At 35.7% G+C, this 16,213-nt stretch overlaps 1 protein-coding gene across 1 annotated transcript in view; it reads right to left on the reverse strand.

Annotated features, from left to right (window-relative positions):
* LOC105522843 (double-stranded RNA-binding protein Staufen homolog 2-like) overlaps positions 1-16,213 on the reverse strand; it is a 166,387-nt gene that overhangs the window by 114,155 nt on the left and 36,019 nt on the right. The gene's annotated exons all lie outside the window — the stretch shown is intronic.

The raw sequence follows: 16,213 nt of genomic DNA on the forward strand, positions 1-16,213 counted from the left end.
TAGCTGGGACTACAGGCGCATGCCTGGCTAATTTTTTTGTATTTTTAGTAGAGATGGGGTTTCACTGTGTTAGCCAGGATGGTCTCAATCTCCTGACCTTGTGATCTGCCTGCCTCGGCCTCCCAAAGTGCTGGGATTACAGGCGTGAGCCACCGCACCCGGCCTGCTCTTTGCTAAAATAGCTTCCATTAACTATGCCAGTGAAGGTCTAGGGAGACAGCTAATTAGAACATAAATTACACTTACACACACATACACAATTATTTTAGTTTTACATTTCCATCAAAAGAAAACACTAAGTGATTTTTTAATAGTTTCATGTCTACCAGAAAAGGAACTTCCCTCTTTTGCAGTGTGCACTCATGTTTTGACATACCCATATACATTCATTTACGTATGTAAAAGAAGCCACATTAAATGGTAGAGGGCTTTGTAAAGAATTAACCTTTTAATAAGAAAAATTCTTTTCAACATTAAAGGAAAATTATGGTTACACAGGTAGTCAGTATACCATCAAACCAATACAAACTCTTCTCTCTATGAGGCAAACTCTACTATTTCTAATGTATTAGAATTCTATTGTATTGAATATCACTTCAAAAAATAGATATCAAACACAAGACCTTACAAATCTTATTATATACTGGCTTAATTCATAATGGCATTTAATTTTTTTTACAAAAATATTTTAACATGGTGCTTTTTACTCAAGAATTACAGATTTTCAAAATGTATAATATATATTTGAATTGAAAATACAGTTACATTTATGACAGACCATTTATTATTTCCACATCCAGACAAGATGAAATAGATTAACTTTTCCTTATTTCTCCTGCTTCACTACAAAAAGCTCTGGACGTTATACATAAAATCAGCATAAGGGGATTGTGAAATGTGGAGAGAAGGTGGAAGACTGACTAGGGTCTTTGGGACCCAAGGAATAATACAGTGGTGAATTCCTGAGTTTTCTTTTTGCTTTACATATCCTGGGCTGGGTACTAGAAAAGCCAGCAACTTAAGAATGCCAATGGGTAAAAATAGCCCTAAGAAAGTCTGCTCTTTCTAACCAAAGGACAGTCATAACAAGACTAATATAACAAGATATAAATCTTTTAGGCAATAACTGCCCTACTCCAGGCAACCACCACAGAAAAAATGGCAGATCCACCTCCATCCCTAACAGCAAAAGTCAATTTGGAAGTCTACACTTTACCCCTCATCAGACTGTAATGAGGTGACCCAATTTCCTTGCTAAAGTTGTGACAGAGAAGGCCAAATGGGGAGTCAGAATTTTCATCCCTGTTGGATCCCCGGACAGTCACCTGTACCTGGTGATGATGGGGCATCCTACTCCTCCTTGCCAGGGCGGTGTCAGTACAGGCATGGTGGATGGTCAGGACTTTTACCACCACCCAGCTATAACAATATGCCTCCTCCCAAGAAGATGTCAACAGAGGCTAGGTGGAAAATGTGAACTTCCAGAAAAAAGGCAGCACCCCTATTCCCTAACTGGTACAATGTTAGAGGAGACTTACTGAAACAGAAATTTTAGGAACATAGTACTCAAAATGTCCAAAATTCAGTAGAAAATCACCCTTATACCAAGAACCAGAATAATCTCAACTTGAATGAGAAAAGGCAATCATCAGATGCCAACAAGATGTCACAGATGATAGACTTATCTGACAAGTATTTTAAAGTAGCCATCATAACAATGTTTCAATAAGCAATTACACACACACTCTTGAAACAGATTTTTAAAAATAGTCTCACAAAAGAAATACAAGGTAACTTAGTAGATGGGCTTCACAGCAAAACGGAAAGAACAGAAGAAAGTATCACTGAACTTGAAGACAGAAAAATATAAGCTCCCCAATCTGAAAAACAGAGAAAAACAGACAGAAAAAAACAAATAGTGCTTCAAGGGTCTGTGAGATCAAAACAATCTAATAACTTGTGTCATCAGGGTCCCAGAAGGAGAAGAGATAAGTGGGACTGAAAAAAATTCAAAAAAAATAATGGCTTAAAAATTACCCAGTTTTGGTAAAAGATAAACCTACACCTTTAAGAAGCTGGGTAAGCCCCAACAGGATAAAAACAAACAAATCAACACACAATCAAGCTTCTGAAAATTAAAGGCTAAGAAAAATCTTGAAAGAAGTGAGAGAGAAACAACTCCTGACCTACAGAAGTAAAAGAATGACAGTAGTTTCTCAACAGAAACCATGGATGCCAGAAGGAACAGCATAACATTTTCCAAGTGCTGAAAGAACTGTCAGCCCAGACTTTCATATCCAGAAAAAATATCCTTGAGGAAGAAAGGAAAACCCAAAACATTCTCAAATACAAGGAAACAGTCTGTCACCAGCATACCTACCCTGAAACAATGGCTAAAATTAAGTTAATAAAACAGAAAGGAAATTATAAAAGCAGGAAGAACAAACACGAAAAAGAGTATGAATATTGGTAAACACAACAGGCTTCCCTTCTCTTTTTGAAGTTTCTAAATTTATTTGACATTTGAAGCAAACACTATAGCACTGTCTAATGTGGTTCTAAAAGCATGTAGAGGAAACACATTATAAAGAGTCACGTAAAGAGCACTGAGATAGGCACAATATAGCTTCTCAGATAGTCTCACCAAAAATGCACAACCTCAATCTAATCATTTGAAAACAGCAGGAAAACTCAAATTCAAGAACATTTACAAAACAAGTAATCGATTTTCTTCAAAACGGTTAAGATTATGAACGACTGAAGAACTGATACTTGATTGGAAGAGACTTGAGAGATGTGACGACTAAATGCAATGTGGATCCTAGACTGGATTCTGGACCAGAAAAAGGACATTAGTAGAAAAATTGGCAAATTTTGAATAAAATCTGTACATTAGATAAGAGTATTATATCGTTTTAAATTTCCGGGTAGTGATAATTATACTATGGTAATATAACCCGTAACAATAAAGTCAGTACTATTTTTTTACTTTTCTGAAAGTTTAAAATCCCTTTTTAAAGGCCATTTACAATATGAAATAAAATCATTAGTGCTAGGTAGCCAAGAGCCTATTAAGAATAGAAAATAAACTTAAGTTTTTCTTTACATGCCAGAATTTTATATTTAAAGAGTCTTCAAACAATGAAAGAAGGGAATCTGGGGGTACTAAATTTTCTCTTAATTAGAAAAACGAAGTCAGTGGGGCAATGTAGTACTGTCTACCTCTGATACGGAGAGGAAAAAAGGGTGCAGAAAACATTTCTAGTATAAAGGCCTGGAAACTTGTAATATTGAAAGCTTCATGAAAAAGAGGAGTAAAAGCTTTCTCCTTAAGAGTTTTAGGGGAAAAAAATAGTAACATAGGCCTATGCATGAGAAACACCGTAATGGCGACCAAGAAACTTAAACCAAGAAACATCAATACATGCTACTTGATTTGCAAAAGATAAGAAGAAATAAGTTGGTGCTTCAACTACAAATCCAAATTGGTAGCAAATACCACTACCTATGACAGATTCTTTTTTAGATAGTCCTATTTTTACTCTAGGAAACCATTTCTACCACTACCTCAACCTTCTCCTATCATTCACTTCATTGCAAAAAGTTTGCTCTAAAGCCACCCTAAGAGGGAACAGTAACCACATAAATACCAACTCTATTAGGTTTTTCTGTGCAGCATTTGACACAGAATTTGATGGACAGTCAGGAGAGACTACTGCCCCAGAAACTAAGAGAAAAGAAAGTCCAAGAAGAAAGAAGTTTGGATTTGAGTCCAGCCAGATTAAGTGCTTCAGAAAATAAAACTCAAAACTATTCAGAGGACTGGAAACAGAATCCAAAGTCTCTATAATGTATCATTCACAAATGTCAGGATGCAATCCAACATTACTTGACATAGAATAAACAGAAAAGGGTGATTTATACTCAGCAGAAAAGACAATCAATAGACACCAAACTCAATACATCTCTGATGTTGAAATTGGGGGGATAAAAACGGTGTTTAATGCACCTATGCTAACTATATTTGAGCATGTAAAGGAAAACATATCTGCAATGAATGAATGGACAGAAAATCTCTGCAGAGAAACAGAAACTAATGAAAAGGACCATATAGAAATTCTAGAAATGAAAAGTATAATTACACAAAGTAAAAAAAAAAATTTACTGGATTAAGGAGACAGGAGTCAACTGAACGTATAGGTCATTAGAAATTGTACAATCTGGGCCAGGTGTGGTGGCTCATGCTTCTAATCCCAGCACTTTGGGAGGCCAAGGCAGGTGGATCTCTTGAGGTGAGGAGTTTGAGACCAGCCTGACCAATACGGTGAAACTCCATCTCTACTAAAAATACAAAAATTAGCCAGGCGTTGTGGTGAGTGTCTGTAGTCCCAGCTACTCAGGAGGTTGAGGCAGGATAATTGCTTGAACCTGGGAGGCAGAGGCTGCAGTGGGCTGAGACTGCACCACTGCACTCCAGCCCTGGGCGACAGAGTGAGATTCCACTGAAAAAAAAAAAAAGAAAAAAATTGTACAATCTGAAACTAAGAGGAAAAAAATGAATACCGCCTCAAGGAATCTGTGGGACAATATCTAAAATGCATGTAAATGAAGTTCCAGAAGGAAAAAGAGAGAAAAAAGGAGACAAATCATTTGGGGGGAAAAAATGGCCAAAATTTTCCCAAATTTTATTAAAATAATAAATATATAAAGGAAAAAAGAGATATACAGTGAGATGAACAGTGTACCCTAAAAGATATGTCCAAGTGTGTAGCCCTAGTACCTTTGAATGTGACCTTTTTTGAAAATAAAGTCTTTGCAGATGTAATTAAAGATCTGGGAATAGATCATTCTGAATTTCGGGTAGACTCCAAATCTAATAACAAGTACCCTTATAAGAGACAGCAAAGAAGAATACACATACACAAAGGAGAAGGCCATGTGAAGATGGAGGCAGAAACTGGAATAATGAATCTACAAGCCAAGGAAAACCAAGAATTGCCAGCAGCCACAAAAAGCTAGAAAAGAGGCACAGAACAGATTCTTTCTCAGAGCCTCTAGAAGGAACCAACCCTGCCCATACTTTGATTTCAGACTTCTGGCCGCCACAACTATGAGAGAATAAATTTCTTTTGTTCAATCCAATGTGTTTTTATATAATCAATTATGTAATGAATATCTTACATTTAGAGATTTTCCCATATTTTGAATTATTTTATTTGAACAGATGTCAAGTTTACCAGTTAGTAATTAATTAGTCAATTCAATGAATATTTTAAAAGAATTGGTAGAATTCCAGCTTCTGACAACAGGAGAATGAATTCACAAGACAAAGTATTTTGCAGATATCAAAGCATAGACAAAATAAAAGAATATTTGAAGACACCAGAATGTTACCAAAATCAGGCAGATACCAGGGCAGAGATTTCCTTTGAAAGATAAAAATGTATGCAGTAAGAATTATGAGTTTATGACTTTTTGGTTTTGTTTTCATCCTGTGCTTCTTATAGTTCTACTGGTGGAAAACTGCAGTCTTACCCACTGGAGGACGCAGAGAAAGAGTTTAGGGTTGGCAAATGAACTAGATATTTTGGGAAGAAATCCTAGGAGAAAGCTGCAGAAGTGCCACAACTTTAAATCTGAATCTTTTACCCAAATTCCAGCTGACTGCTAAACTTCACATGCACAAGGGAGATCTTGGAAGGCCCAATGTAAAAGTAGGCAGAAACCAGTGAGAACTGGTTGAGATTTGAAAGTCTGCTACTTTTTGAATAGAGTGCAGTCCCTAATTTGAATGCAGCTCAAATGATTGAATGCTAAAGCTTTATAGGCCTGTAATATCAGTGGCTGTGTGGCTGGCAGATCAGCTAGAAATTTAGAGGAGGAAATGCCAGAACATAAAAAAGGCAAAGAAAGTGGGCCCCAAAATATGAGCATAAACTCAGACCAAAAAATTGGCTTTCACTATATGATGAAGGCACAGAGGAGACCATAAGAGAAAATGCTGCAGTTATAAGGTAGAAATACTAAGTAGAGTATATTGGCTGAGGGATACCACCATGGGGAAGATGAGGCTTGCAGTTTTAGCTTAAGCAACTTAACCAAAAACCAAAACCAAAATAAAAGTATTAATCTGGGGAAGAAATGATGATCCAGAGTTGCAACACGTTATCCACAATGTCCATTTTTCAAACAGAAACTAAAGACATGTAAAAATCAGGAAAAAGGTAAACCACACTTGTGAATAAGGCAGTCAACAGAAATTGACTCCTAATGGGTCCAGCTGTTGGATTTAGTTGACAAAAAACTTCAAAGCAGGTATGATATAGATGTTCAAAGAATTAAAGGAAAATATAATCTCAGTATCTATACAAATACGGAATCTCAACAGAGAAAAGGAACTATAAAAAACAACTGAATGGAAATGTCAGATTTGTTGTGAAATTTTTCACAACAAAATGAAAAATGTATTATAGGGGCTCAAGAGCAAACTGGAGAGGATGGAGGGAAGAATCTAAGAATCCAAAACTTGAAGGTAGATCAATAGAAATTACATAATCCAAAAGACTAAAGAAAAATAAATGGAGCCTCTGAGGCCTGTGGGAAAATAACAGGAGATTTAACACATGTGCAACTGGAGTTTTAAAAGGAAAGGAGAAAAGGTAGAAAACTTTTTTGGAAAAAATAGTGGTCCAAAACATTCCAAAAATGGTTAATAAAAAACACACCATTATTTTACAGCTCTAAGAAGTTACATGAATCCCAAACTAGATTAAAAACACTCCTACATGTACCATAATCAAAGTAGTGAAAAACAAAGATATACAAAATATCTTAATGCTTTAAGTATTAAGAGGAGAGATTCCTTGCTTAAGCCTAGACAAAACACAACACATGACATACATGGTCCTGTCACAACTGGCCGTCCTATGAGAAAAAAATAAATTTCAACTCTTACCCCATACCATACATTAAAAATTAACTTTAAGTGGGTCTTAGCATTAAACATAAAAGCTAAAAGCATTAAATGTCTGTAAGAAAAGTTAAGATAAAAAATCTTTGTGATCTTAGGGGTAGTCAAAAGATTCCTCAGATGAGACCAACAAGGCATAAACCTTAAGGGGGAAAATTGAAAATTTTACTTCATTGAAATTGAAAAACCTCTGTTTTTCAAAGGATCACATTAAGATAACAAAAAGACAAGTCATAGGGAGGAAGATAATATTTGTAATGCAAATGACTTATGGCCAGGATATAAAGAACTCTTGTAAATCAATAATTATGGGGGAAAATCCCAATTAGAAACTGAGTAAAAGATGTGGATACTTGGCAAAGATATACAAATGACCAATAAGCACATGAAATGAAGCTCATCTCATTTGTCATCAGTGAAATACAAACTAAAATATCAATGAGACACCATTATACTCTCAATAAAATAAGCTTGACCATATTAATGTGTACAACCCTCATACGTTGCTGGTAGGAATGTAATGTATGTAACACATTACAACAGAATCTGAAAGTTTCTTATAACATTGTATGTACACTTACCATGTGATCCAGCAATTCACTCTAAGGTATTTTCCCAAGAGAACTGGAAACATGTCTGCACAAAATCTTGTAAATGAATGTTCATAAACAGCTTTATTCATAATGGCTCCAAAGTGAAAACAACCCAAATGTCCATCAACAGGTAAACTGAAACAATTTGTGGTATATATACATATAATAAACTAATTCTTAGCAACATGGAACACGCATGAATTTCAAAATATACTGAGTGAAAGATACTAGACACAAAACTGTGAATACTATATAATTCCACCTATATGAAATTAGTGAAAAGGCAAAACTAATTTTTAGTGCCATAAAGGATTATGTGGTTGTCTGGAGGTGAGGAAAATTGGTGGCAAAGAGGTGGAGGCAAATCTTTTGCAATAAAGAGTCCCATCTTGATTATGGTGGTAGTATATATTTTGATGACTGTATACATTTTTCAAAACTCATCAAACTGTACAATATGGGTGTGTTTTATCGCATAAGGTTGATTAAAACACTTAACTGTAGTTATCTCTGACACAACTGAAGACACTAAGTCATGGTTCATATTTTGCATAATCATAATTAACCTCACAATTAACTAATTTCCAAGCAACTGTTACATTAGGAGCTTAACACCATTTGAATTTATGTGTTCAGATGTGTTTATCTGCCCTTGCACCTATACCAAACCCTTCCCTCTTCCACACTACCACTCTGATGAGTTCATTGAGGGCAGAAACCCTGGCTATCACTTTCATGTTACATACTCAGTGCCAAGTTGCGTACCTGGTCCACAGCAGGTGCTCAATACATAGTGGTTGAATTCATGAATAAATTAATCCCTTACATGTTAGTATGCATCTGGAATCTCTTGTAGGCCTTTATCCATTCTCCTGAGCAATATTATCTGTTTCTGTGGCTTCAGTTATATCTATACACTGACGACTCTCAAATCTGTGTGTACTATGTTCTCTTACTGATCACCAGACCGATTTCAACTGCCTACTGGACAAATCCATGTGAATATCCCACAAGCAACTCAAATTCCACGTTTAAAATGGAACACGTTGTTCCTCTAAGTTTACTCATCTCATCCATACTAAAAATAAAACTTTGCCTAAAACATCTCACACTCAAACTATCTCACTTACTCCTCAAATGGTCTCTACTTACTTTTCAACTTATGTAAATCTAGCTTCCACCCTAATCAGGCTAGTGAAAACATCCTCTCTGAAGTCAGCACAAGAGATCATTTAATTTTCTCAATTGAACCTTACACAACTATACCCTAGATCCACTCCTCCACGCCCAACAGCTTTGTCTTAACTCAATCTTTACTCTTTCTTTCCTGGACTCATTAAAAACCAGGTTAATTGGTCTATTATCAAGTCTGTCTCTTTCTTGTCTAGTTCATCTTTTACACTGCTGACAGAATTATCTTTCTGTTAACCAATCATGTCAAATCTCTTTTAAAGGTAAGTCAGTGACGGCCGGGCGCGGTGGCTCAAGCCTGTAATCCCAGCACTTTGGGAGGCCGAGACGGGCGGATCACGAGGTCAGGAGATCGAGACCATCCTGGCTAACACGGTGAAATCCCGTCTCTACTAAAAAATACAAAAAACTAGCCGGGCGAGGTGGCGGGCGCCTATAATCCCAGCTACTCGGGAGGCTGAGGCAGGAGAATGGCGTGAACCCCGGAGGCGGAGCTTGCAGTGAGCTGAGATCCGGCCACAGCACTCCAGCCTGGGCGACAGAGCGAGACTCTGCCTCAAAAAAAAAAATAATAATAATAAAGATAAGTCAGTGGTATCTGTCTAATGGCTAAAAAAATTCGAACTCCCAACAATACACACACATTTTTTTTCAGCCTCCTCACTAGCCGCTTCCACTTTAAATTATTTTCTAAAACACCATGCCCTTTTATGTCTTCAGTGCTTTGATGCTTCTGCCTATCATTCCTTTTCTTATCCACCTTAAAATTTGAAGTATTCTTTAAAACATATTTCAAATATTCCCGCAATTCCTTCAGTCAGAACTGTTCATCTCCACTCACAATTCTTGACATCACTAACCACACTTCGAGTTAACAGTTATCAGGTTATACTTACTATGTCATTTATTATGTGGGGTAGAAATTATTACATACATAATTTCTTTCACTATGCTACAAACATTTAATTATTTTTATCAGACCATTGTGTAATGTTTGAGCACTGATCCCAGGAGACAGGATTAATTTGTGGCCATGGGTTATCTTCTTCTGCATATTGATTTTATTTGCCTGTCAGTCTCCAACTTGACCATAACTCCCCATGTTCAATGTTTAGCATGCTACCCAGCATTTGTAGGCCCTTAGTGACTACTGCCCAGTGTGAGTAAACAAATGTTCCATGTCCTGTGCTTCAGCTGAATCAATTCCAGCGTTCAATGGGATGGCATTCCACGGGAAGATTAACTTCATATCCATCTAATTCTTCCTATACATGCTGAAATTATGAAAACTTCGTCACAATATACTATCTACCACCTATCTTTCCCTTAGTAACAGTTTTTCAAACTGTAAACCTAGCACTGTTTTCCAGCAATGGTTCAAGTGTTCCATTTTAGGACTTGATTCTAGACTTTATTTTGGGACACAGTCTTGCTCTGTCTGTTGCCCAGGTTGTACTACAGGTATGAGCCATCTCATCCGGCCTGTACTTTTCTTATGCTTTAAAAAAAAGAGAGATAATGCTACAGATAAAAAAAAATTTGAAAGTTTTTCAAATATGTTTTCTCTGATAGTTAAATCTGCTTTTTGATGTGACTATGTTAAGATGGCAGAACTTTCTACAACCTAAAATCTGTCAGGGTTTAAAATCAAGTAAAAACAAGTAAACTCCATTACTAATATGATGTTTTATGTAATGTACTCCCAAATGTGTTTATATATAAAATTTTATATTGGAATAAAATCTAAAGTCCCTTCCATCTCAAAGGAGTCAGAATTCTTTTAATTTTTATTTATTTATCATTATTATTATATATATTTTTTGAGATGGAGTCTCGCACTGCCGCCCAGGCTGGAGTGCAGTGGTGCAATCTTGGCTCACTGCAAGCTCCACCTCCTGGGTTCACGCCATTCTGCTGCCTCAGCCTCCCGAGTAGCTGGGACTACAGGTGCCCGCCATCACGCCTGGCTAATTTTTTGTATTTTTAGTAGAGACAGGGTTTCACTGTGTTAGCCAGGATGGTTTCGATATCCTGACCTCGTGATCCACCCGCCTTGGCCTCCCAAAGTGCTGGGATTACAGGTGTAAGCCACCACACCCAGCCCTATTTATTTATTTTTTTGAAACAGGGTCTTGCTCTGTCATCCAGGCTGCAGTGCAGTGGCGGGGTCTTGGCTCTGCACCTCCACCTCCCTGGTTCAAGCACTTCTCCTGTCTCAGTCTCCCAGTAGCTCAGATTACAGGTGCCTGCCACCATGCCTTTTTTTTTTTGGTAGAGACAGAGTTTCACCACGTTGGCCAGGTTGGTCTCAAACTCCTGACCTCAAGTGATCTGCCTGCCTTGGCCTCCCAAAGTACTGGGATTACAGGCATGAGCCACCATGCCCAGTCAAGGAGTCAGAATTCTTAAATGACTTACTCAGTTGTATATATAGTTGAGGGCAGAAATAAATTTATTAATGAAATCTATGACAAAAACAAACCAATATCCAGAAGACTATGGGCCACCACCACACATTAGTCCTACTTACAGGGAATGGTCTTCAAACATTACACAATAGCTTTTTTCAACATAAAATAAAGATTTGTAGGCAAAAACATACCAGGTATTCTGAAATAATATATGTAATGCCTACTTCACTATCTGATATGTGAGTCCATCAATAACTGTCAGTTTCCTCCCTAGTTTATCCATATATCCCCTAAATGCAGGCCCCTGTTATGTCAGAGCAATTTTTTTGAGTATACAAAATCTTTTACATGCAGCATTTCACATACTGTTCTTTCTTAAGAGTTGCCTTGGGTGAGAAAAGAACAATACATATGAAATTTCAGCCACTGTCATTTGTGGGAAAATAAAAAATCTCCTTAGATATAGCTGGATTCTGGAGAAAGGGAAATGCTGGAGTCACTTCAGCATGACTTGGAATGAGTGTAGGTACATAGCTGCCATCCACCTGAAGAGTACTATAATTAATTATATGTCATTAAATGAAAAATCACATCATTGCCAATCTTTTCTAGCAAAAGGAAATGTAATACATCTTTATATGAAAAATAATTTCTTCCTTCAAATACTTGATTTTTCAAATAATTCCAAGTAGTAGAATTTTCATGTTGAGTTGAAATCTCTTCTGATACAAACAGAAAAGGTTATCAGATAGTTCTACTTGGGAAGGATACGAAATGATAATCATCTTTTTCTGCATCATGATGGCTCATTTCAGATCTACATTGAAGTTTCTTTGGTTGGAACAGCTCTTACTGTGTTTGTATATTACTTATATTTTGTTGAAGTATCTTGTGTGTCTTACTACGTATGCACTGGTGCATAAAGGCTCAAAATGAGTATCACAGCGATATAGGGTGGGTGGTTAGACCCAAATAGTTTATGCAGTAATAATGGACTGTTTTGCTCAAGGCCTGCTTGATTCTTACCTGTATTACTGTTACTCATTGTGATTTTTATATGCACCAGGATTTCCTTCTTCAAACGTAGTATTTTTTTTTTTTTACAGGGTTTAAAATTTCAGTAAAATGAGTTGATCTACAATTCTGCTGGTTTTTATGGAAGTTCAGGTGTGTGTTATGTTTGCATATCCCTTGGACTTTGGCCTGCATATCAAAGTCTAAAGATTCCAGACAAAACAGGTCGGTTTGCATAAACTGGGGCTGCCCACTGGAAGAACAAACCGGAGTGTTAATGTCACTAAAGGAAGACCAAGCCTTCAGGAGACTTCTAACACATACTTAGATCTCTCCAGGGTCCTTGGAAGGTAGTAGAGGTCAAATTCAAGAGAGCTTTCTAAGAATTTTTAAGATTTTAATGGCAAATCAGAACAGTATCTGCTGACCAAATCCACAAATGTGTTTTGCTCATTGTAGTCTAAGTAATTTTTTACGCTTTTATACATTTGTTTAATAGCCTACATGAACATTTGGTCTTAGAGGCAACACAGTAAGTTATGTTTCAATGACAAATTAAAAATGAGGGAAAACACACAGTTGGGCCCTCCATACCCATGGGCTATGCATCCAAATATCAAAAATATTAAAAAAGAATTTAAAAAAACACAAAAAAGCAACACAGTATAACAATTATTTATATAGCATTTACATTATATTAGGTATTATAAGGCATCTAGACATGATTTAAAGTATAAGGGAGGATGTGTGTAGGTTATATGTAAATACTACAACATTTTATATAAGGGACTTGACCATCCATGAACTTTGGTATCTTTGGGGGTCCTAGAACCAATCCTTCCTGTAGATACCAAGAGACAACTATATTCCTAAGTGTGGGTGTGTATGTACATGCATTATTTCTTTCTCCATATTATCCTAAGAGAAATTTACAAAGTTGTGCTTGTATTGATCTCTTAACAAAAATGAATACTTTATTCTAAAAAAAAAAAAAAAAAAGCTGCTGCAAATAGCCACCTTGATGATAACTATATGGATTGGAAAACATGAGGTATAGGAGAGATAAGAATAAATAGGAGAAAGGTTGATTCTCAGATTCTCAGGGAGACCAGCCACTACCCCCGACTTCCACCAGCCCCATCTCAATGTAATCTACACTAAAGTCATATTGTTAAAAAATAAATACTTAAAAGAAGCCTGTGGCTACAAAAACCTGCTATTATCATATTGAACTCCACAAAAGGAGGCATATCAGTTGAAATGTATTAAGCGTGAATTATATTTGAAAAGGAAAATTTTAATTTAACTGACAGTCTCATCTTGCTGGAAACGGCATGATTACAATACAATAATGAGAGGCCCCTCCATAAAACACTCCTTGATTTTGGACAATAAACTAATTATAGTTTAACTAAAACACCAACTAAGTGTTTCTTTATATTATTTATGTGAGGAAAAGAAAACCCTAGTTTGTTTTACTATACTCGGAAGGTTTCACAAACAACACTCTGTTTCAGTGGATGATGCTCACAGAAGAGGCACAGAATAGCAAACTGAAATGAAATCCATCTAGAAGGGATGATTTACTAAAATAATCCACTTTCATTTTCAACCTAATTTTTAATGACTAGTTTAAACAAAGAAACCACTTACATCTAATATAATTAGCATAGAAAAGCGTATTAAAGATGTGAAAATGTAGAATAATGCAAAGTACAACATGAAACAAATTATTTCACTTCAGTTCAAATGCACAGCATTTCAAGAGTGTCTTTTGCATAGTAAGTTTCTTTAAAAAGCTGAATGATTTTGAAACATTTTGCCATTGTAATAAAAGAGTACACAACAAGGAACCCTGAAACACTATGTAGGACTACAATTTTGAATGAGTTCTTATAAAATGTGTAGAAGTTACAGAAGCATACGATTAGCCTGAACAACAAAGTCTGAAGTTCACAGAACTATTGAATAAAACATTTAAAAGAATATAAACAAAATGTATTAATACTTGATAATACTTGAAAGAAATAAACATTCATTTCTGACATAGATCCCAAAGGTTCGATTCTAAAATACGATAAAAACTTTAGGTGAGACCAAACAAGAATAAAAGAACTGCTGAGAATGTGCAAGTGTTCAGTCACATTCTGCTCTCTTAAGTCAGTTTTATTAATAACTTTAATTGTATAATAATTTTACCTATTTTGTAGGTTTAAAAGAATTTGAGCTTGGATACCTACAGTTGATCAAAGTAGCTTTCTGTAATGTGTAAATTCAAATTAAAGACTGGGTGATGAAACAAAATTAAAAGTTAAAACAACTTTGTTTTCAATACACTCACATATTTTTACTTTGTAATACAATATAGCTGTCACATACAATGACTCTAGTAGGTTTAAATCAACTTGGAATGGGCAAGGAAAGCCAAAGAAGGGTTTACACAATATTCAATAAGCAATAGTATCTGTTCAGTTTGCAATAAAATAAAAAAGTTCTAACCTAGAAACACAGAAAAAGAATTTATTGTGTTTAAGTTTCCGAAATAAAAGTAACAGAATAGCACATAATCTGTAACAAGCTGGTCCTATAATTTCTAAACTGCAGTCCAATTAAAACATTCAAGTAACAGAAACAATCTACATGTTTTTCTACCAGGTAAATATACCTGAGAGGGTAACCACAAAGAACCTTCTGCTGCAACATTATGAAGAAGGGCTATGCATGTGGCCGGACTAAGCCATTTCCCAGAGATTCTGCTCACTGCTTAGCTGCCGGTAGTGGTCCATCAGTGACACAGTATTTTACATCAATACCAGCTCATTCAACCAAAGCAGCACAGTAATATTTTAAAATCACCTGTTTATATTCATTAGTATGTAAAAATCACAATACACAGATTTGGAAACGTATAACGTGTCCATAAAAAAAAGAGTATATTTTGTCAGCATAAGCTTTTTAAAAACGCTTCAGCAATGCAATAATGAGGGAAGCAGACTCTACGTGTTGACTACAGCGAAGATATGTTACAATTATAATTACTGTCGTTGCCAAGAGCTTAGAAACAAAAACAAATTTAAAAAATTAAGATGTTCCGGTAGCAAAATTACATCTACTGTAACAATAGCTCCAAGCAAAAAATCAATTCAGAGCTTGAATGCAATTTGTGCTTTGTTTCTATAAGAATGCAGTGTTACTCTCAGACATTTCTAAATGACTAGATTCATAAATAAGCAGTGAATTTCTTTTCATCACAATTTATTTCTAATTCATCCTATGCAGATTATAGACAGAACTAAAAATTACTTAGCTTTTTTCCAGTACTTTATATAAATCGAGATCTTTTTTAACAGTGATTTATTGTGTTTCTTAAGGTAAAACAACAAAAACAAATTCTAAAATTATAACTTTAAATTAAGTGGTTAAAATTTCAGATGACAGAGCCAATAACTGGTAACAGCTTCTTTAAGTTCATATTAAGAGTCCAATTAAAAACACTAACAACTACCTGGCAATAGTTTGAAAGAATCAGAAGTGTTCGGTGAAGGGGGAAAAAAAATCCAAACATGCAAAATACTCCCCAAAACACATGACCTTCTTTTTCATTTTATAATCTAGACTTGTAAAATTTTTATAAATACATGATCATTCTACACAATACAGATCTTCTAGAGCATTTCTAAAGGATATTACAGTTTTTGGTCTTAAGGAATAAAGACTAAGATGGAAAAGAAGATGAAAACAGTGAAATCTGAGAAAGCAATACTCTCTCTACACACAAGCAAACTGTAGTTCATCCAGTCAAGTTAGCGGTTACAGTTCAGTACATGATTTTCAAGGCAACTAAGAAATCAAGACAGGTATTTCCCTTTCCTAGAGTTAACAATTCTTTTAAAAGTTCCGATGTATCCATAAAGGAGTGCTGATTTTTGTGGGGTTTTTTCCAAAAGGAAACAAAGAATAAATAAGGGAAAACAAGTTTCCATCCCTAAATTCACATACACAAGTTAAGTTAAACTATAAGCTAGTTTTAGACT

Source organism: Colobus angolensis, unplaced genomic scaffold (genome assembly GCF_000951035.1).
Source record: "Colobus angolensis palliatus isolate OR3802 unplaced genomic scaffold, Cang.pa_1.0 Scaffold440, whole genome shotgun sequence".
NCBI classification, from domain to species: Eukaryota; Metazoa; Chordata; class Mammalia; order Primates; family Cercopithecidae; genus Colobus; species Colobus angolensis.